Here is a 6636-nt window from a genome sequence, read left to right on the forward strand (position 1 = left end):
TTCTAAAAACTGTGTATTAATTTTCCCGGAACCAAGGCAGGGTAGGAACAGAGTTACGAGATACCGTCATTATTATATTGGCAGGAGGGTTCATTACCTCCAAGGAGAGAGTTAGAGATTTTTAGTCGTGACCCGGGTTTGGGTACACCCTTGGGCCTTAGAATTTGTCCATTGGACCGCTCGATCAAGTTATCATACCCTGGGGCAGGGTATACTGTAAATAGGGTAGTACAAAACCCGATATTTGCAGGACCGGTGTGGTAGACGCGGGCATCCCATTATAATTTGGTGCCCCCAGGGCGTAACTTAAAACCCTTGCCCCAAGGTTTGGGGGGAGTGTCCTCCTCTTTACTTAGTCCCCGTTTTTTGTCTCGTTCTCGAGTGTCCCCGTTCTTTACTTAGGCAGCGCGATCGTGCTGCCTATGATTTATACAACAACTTTCTATATAAACTTTACATGCCCGACGGGCCTAACTTGCAAACGTTGCACTGAGGGTTCTGAGGGGGTTATATCCTTACAATACCTAAATTCCAGATAGTTTAACTACTTTAAACAAAATGGATATCTCAAAATTTTGATTGGATGTGTTTTGGAAAATGGTGGGCGTGAGAGACGTTAGTCACTATCCAATCACTTTCAACTATTAAAAAAGGCACTAGCCCTTTCAATTTCCAATTGAATGAGCCCTTTTGAAGTGTCTACGACAACGCTTTCAATAAAAACTTTATATGCCCAAGGGCATAACTTACAGGCCTTGCCCTGAGGGCTATGGGGGGAGGGGTTGTCATCCTTAAAGACCTAATTTCCAAAACTTTAAACTACATAGAATAAAATTGCTATCTAAAAATTTTGATTGGATGTGTTTGGGGAAAAGGTGGGCGTGAGAGGGGGGTTAGTTGCCCTCAAATCACTTTCGACTATTACAAAGGGCACTAGCCCTCGGAATTTCCAATCGAATGAGCCCTTTTCGAAGTTTCTACGACAACTCCTTCAGAACCAAGTGCCTGTCGAAGAAAGAAAAAAAAACTTAGGCAGGCTACTTAGGCTTACTTAGGCAGCGCTAGCGCGCTGCCTATGATTTCTGGTCGTTTTGAGTTTGAATTATAAAAGGTATTTGTATCTGCTGAGCTAAAGTTTAAAATGGCCTTTAATTTTCTTTGAAAAACTTATTTTTCGGAAAGTTTTTTTTTTAATTAATTTTTGTTCGTTTTTGATTGCAAAAAGTTTAAATTTTTATAAAATTCCTTATTTCAAAATCAAACTTAAAAAAAAATAAAATGTTTGTCAAAGTATCAAAACTGGTATCAAAGTAACAATTTCAAAGTGAAAAAACGGGTTTGTGTCCACCGCACAGTTTTTATTTGCTTATCTTTGAACTATATTTAACAAAATGGCTATCTCAAAATTTTTATCGGATGGGTGTGGGGAAAAGGGCGTAGGGGGGGGGGCTAATTAACCTTCGGTCTCTTTTGACTCTTTAAAAGTTAACTAAAGCTTTCTATTGTCACTTAAAAAAACCCTATCGGAAATTTATACAAGTATCACTTCTATTAGAATCATACATATCCCCAGAGTATAACCTAGACTCCATGTCCTTGAGCTAATTGCCCTTTGATCTCTATTGACTCTATAAAATTGAACTAGACCTTAAAATTTTAAATGAAATGAACATTCTCTGAAGTTTATACGATCATCCCTTCTAGAAGAACCATATATCCCCCCAGGGCATAACTTACAACGCCTGTCCCCGGGCCCTGGGTGATTGTGTCAACCCAGAAGTTTTAATATCTGATGTTTGAACTATTTTTTATTTTATTTTACTTTATTTATGCATTAAATTTTCTATTTGATGCATTTGGGGAAAAAGGGCGTATCGGGGGGGGGGCTAGTTGCCCTCCAATCTCCTTTGACGCTTAAAAAGTGAACTAAAACTTACACTTCCCAAACAAATGAGCCTTCTTTGAAGTTTATACGACCATCCCTTCCATAAGAACCATAAATGCCCCCAGGGCATAACTTATAACGCCTGTCCCAGGGCCCTGGGGGGTTTATACCAATATTAAAAGAATCCGTTCATTAGTTGATAAGAGATTTCCAACTCTCTAGTTCGCCAAAGCGAGAGCTTGGCAAAAGCTATTTGCAAAATCATATAAAGTGAACCTTTGAAGAGGTTTTGGAAAAGAAAATAAGTGTCAACAAACAAAAGTTAAAAATCTATATAATTTTTTTTTAACAAAATGTCTATCTCAAAAATTTCATCAGATGACTTTGGAAAAAGAAATTGTGGGGGGGGGGGGGCTAGTTGCCCTCGGATCTCTTTTGAATCTTAAAAAGTGAACTCGAACTTTCAGTTTCCAATCAAATAATCCCTCTCTGAAGTTTATACGAGCATCCCTTTCATAAGAACCGTATATGCCCAAGGGCATAACTTATAACGTCTGCCCCCGGACCCTGGGGGGTTGTGTCGACACCTGAGTTTTGTTATTCTGACTTTTGAACAATTTTTAACCTAATGGCTATCTAAAATTTTGTATCGGATGCATTTGGGAAAAAAGGCGGGGTGGGGAGCTAGTTGTACTCCAATCTCTTTTGAATCTCAAAAACTGAACTACAACTTTTAATTTTCAATCAAATGAGCCCTTTCTGAAGTTTTTACGAGCATCCCTTCCATAAGAACAATTTATTCCCCCAGGATATTACTTACAACGCCTGCCCTCGGGCCCTGGGGGGCTGTGTCGACCCCGGAGTTTTCGTTATATGGTCTTTGATCTGTTTTTAAATTAATGGCTATCTCAAAGTTCTCATCAGATAGGTTTGAGGGAAAAAATACTTTGAAGGAGGGGGGCTAGGTGCCCATCAATCTCTTGATTCTTAAAAAGTGAACTACAACTTTCAATTTCCAATCAATTGAACCCTCTAAAGTTTATAAGAGTATTCCCTCCTTAAGAACCATACATGCCTCCAGGGTATAGCTTATAACCCTTGACCTGAAAACTGTGGGGGGAATGTCCTGCTCAAAGACATAATTTCCAGGACTTTAAACTGCGTGGGAAAAAGTGGATGTCTAAAAATTTTGAGTGGATGCATTTGGGGAAATGCTGGGTATGGAAGGGGTGTTAGTTGCCTTCCAATCACTTTTAGCCATTTAAATTTCCAATCGAATGAGCCCTTTTTGAAGTTCCTAAGGCAACAATTTCTATAAAAAAAAACACTTATATGCCCCCAGGGCATAACTTACAACCCTTGCCCTGAGGGCTGTGGGGGGAGGGGGGTTGTCATCCTAAATGACCAAATCCCCTGAATTTTCAACTACGTTGAACAAAATGGCTATCTCAAATTTTGATTGGATGTGTTTGGGGAAAATGTGGGCGTGAGAGGGGAGTTAGTTGCCCTCCAATCAATTTCGACTATTAAAATAAGCACTAGCCCTTTGAATTTCCAATCGTATGAGTCCTTTTTGAAGTTTCTACGACAAAGCTTTCTATAAAAAAAAACCTTATATGCCCCCAGGGTATAACTTACAGCCCTTGCCCTGAGGGCTGTGGGGAGTGTCCTCCTCAAAAGCATAATTTCTATTTAGAAATCAACTACGCTGAACAAAATGGCTATCTCAAAATCTTGATTGGATGTCTTTGGGGAACTGGTGGGCGTGGAAGGGATATTAGTTGCCTTCCAACCACTTTTGACCCTCAAGAAGGGCACTAGACATCTTGATTTCCAATCAAATGAGCCCTCTTTGAAGTTTCAACGACGACCCCTTCTATATGAAGTGCCTCTGAGGAAAAAAATAATAACAATAAATCAGAGGCAACGCTGTAGCGTTGCCTATAGTAAAGGCCATACGGCTGCAATGTTTTATTATTTATTTTCCCCCAGAGGGACTTCATATGGAAGGGGTCGTCGTAGAAGCTTCAAAGGGGGCTCATTCGATTGGAAATCAAGATTTCTTGTGCCCTTTTTAATAGTCAAAATTATTGGAGGGCAAATAGCCCCCCCAAGCCAATCATTCCCCCAAACACATCCAATCAACGTTTTTAGATAGCCATTTTGTTCAGCGTAGTTGATTTCCATAAAGAAAATATATTTTTGATGAGGATACACCCCACAACCCTTAGGGCAAGGGTTTTAAGTTATTCCCTGAGGGCATATAAGGTTTTTACAGAAGGCATTGTTGTAGAAACTTCAAAACAGGCTTATTCGATTGGAAATTAAAGAGCTAGTGCCCTTTTTAATAGTCGAAAGTGATTGAAGTGTAACTAGCCCCCCTCCCCCCCCCTGCCCATCATTTCCCCAAACACATCCAATCAAAATTTTCAGATAGCCATTTTGTTCAGCGTAGTTGATTTCCAGATAAAAATATATTTTTGAAGAGGAAACTCCCCCACAACCCTCAGGGCAAGGGTTTTAAGTTATGCCCTGGGGGCATATAAGGTTTTTACAGAAAGAGTTGTCGTAGAAACTTCAAAACAGGCTCATTCGATTGGATATTAAAGGGCTAGTGCCCTTTTTAATAGTCGAAAATGATTGGAGGGCAACTAGCCCCACCCCCCACGCCCAACATACCCCCAAACACATCCAATCAAAATTTTGAGATAGCCATTTTTGTTGAGCGTAGTTGATTTCCAGATTGAAAATATATGTTTGAGGAGGACACTCCCCCACAACCCTCAGGGCAAGGGTTTTAAGTTATGCCCTGGGGACATATAAGGTTTTTATAGAAGGCGTTGTCGTAGAAACTTAAAAACAGGCCCATTCGATTGGAAATTAAAGGGCTAGTGCCCTTTTTAATAGTCGAAAGTGATTGGAGGGAAACAAGCCCCCCCCCACGACCCTCATTTCCCCAAACACATCCTATCAAACTTTTGAGATAACCCTTTTGTTCAGTGTAGTTGATTTCCAGATAGAAAATATGTTTTTGAGGAGGACACTCCCCCACAACCCTCAGGGCAAGAGTTTTAAGTTGTGCCCTGGAGGCATATAAGGTTTTTATAGAAGGCATTGTCGTAGAAACTTCAAAACAGGCATATTCAACTGGAAATTTAAAGGGCTAGTGCCCTTTTTAATAGGCGAAAGTGATTGGAGGGCAACTAGCCCCCGCCCCCACGCCCATCATACCCCCAAACACATCCAAAAAAAATTTTGAGATAGCCATTTTGTTCAGCGTAGTTGATTTCTAGATAGAAAATATGTTTTTGAGGAGGACAATCCCCCACATCCCTTATGACAAGGGTTTTAAGTTATGCCCTGGGGGTTTGTAAGGTTTTTATAGAAGGCAGTGTCGTAGAAACTTCAAAAAAGACTCATTCAGTTGGAAATTTCAAGGGCTTATGCCCTTTGTAATAGTCGAAAGTGATTTGAGGGCAACTAGCCCCCCTCTCAAGCCCACCATTTCCCCACACACATCCAATCAAAATTTTAAGACAACCATTTTATTAAACGTAGTTTTAAGTTCTGGAAATTAGGTCTTTGAGTATTACAACTCCCCCAAAGCCCTCAGGAGAAGGGTTGTAATTTAAGGATTCTCCGAATCCTTCATATTATTTCTTAAGGAAGGGATGCTCATATAGAATTTAGAAAGGACTCATTTGATTGAAAATTGAAAGTTCTTCTTCACTTTTTAATAGTCAAAAGATATTTAATTGCGACTAGCCCCCATCTCTCCTCTATGCCCTCAATGTATTGGGTACAAATTTCGAGATAGACATTTTGTTAAAATAGTTCAAAGTTCTGATAACGGAAAACTCCGGTGTTGACACAGCCCACCAGGGCCCAGGGGTAGGCGTTGTAAGTTATGCCCTGGGGCATAACTTATTAAGGAAGGCTTATAACTTATGGGAAGGGGTTTTATATAGGAAGAACACATTAGAAATCTATTATAATTATTCAATTATAAGGTTAAAATACATACTCTGTGATAGATGCAAAATTGCTTTGACACACAAATTCCTATTAAGGTCAACTCCAAACAGTCGTGATCCCTTTTTGTCAGCAAGTGAAATGGTCTAAACCCCCTCATTGGAGCTATTTGTTCAATCCATTCTTTGTTTTCAATTGCTTTCCACAAGTTATGCAAGCTGTCTATTGTTCATATATAAGTTTTTTATCAAAGAGGTAATCGTATATACTTTGAAAAAAGCCTCATTCGATTTAAATTGAAAGTTCTAGATCCGATTTTTAAAGTCAAGAATAATCGGACAGTAAGGGACCCCCCCCCCCATGCCGTAAAAACTTGAAACTTTTTGCAATCCAAAACGAACAAAAATTAATTAAAAAAAACATTCCGAAAAATAAGTTTTTCAAAGAAAAGTAAAGGCCATTTCAAACTTAAGCTCTGGAGATACAAATACCTGTTAAAATTAAAACTCAAAATGACTAGAAATTACTATTGAAGAATAAATGAAACCCAAAACGAACAAAATTAAATAAACAATCATATCAAAAAACATACAACAAGTAATAATATAAATGAATAAATAGATCTCAAAGCGAGTAACATTTCTATTGAATATGAAAATCAAGCTTAAAATGAAAAAAAATGCTTTGCTATTAAATTATAAATGAAACTTAAAACGAACAGAAATTAAATAAACAATAAATGCGAATAAACATACAATATTGATTATTGTAAATGAATA

This window comes from Artemia sp. Qi Xiang Cuo, chromosome 5, assembly GCF_049724085.1.
Source record: "Artemia sp. Qi Xiang Cuo chromosome 5, ASM4972408v1, whole genome shotgun sequence".
Lineage (NCBI taxonomy): Eukaryota > Metazoa > Arthropoda > Branchiopoda > Anostraca > Artemiidae > Artemia > Artemia sp. Qi Xiang Cuo.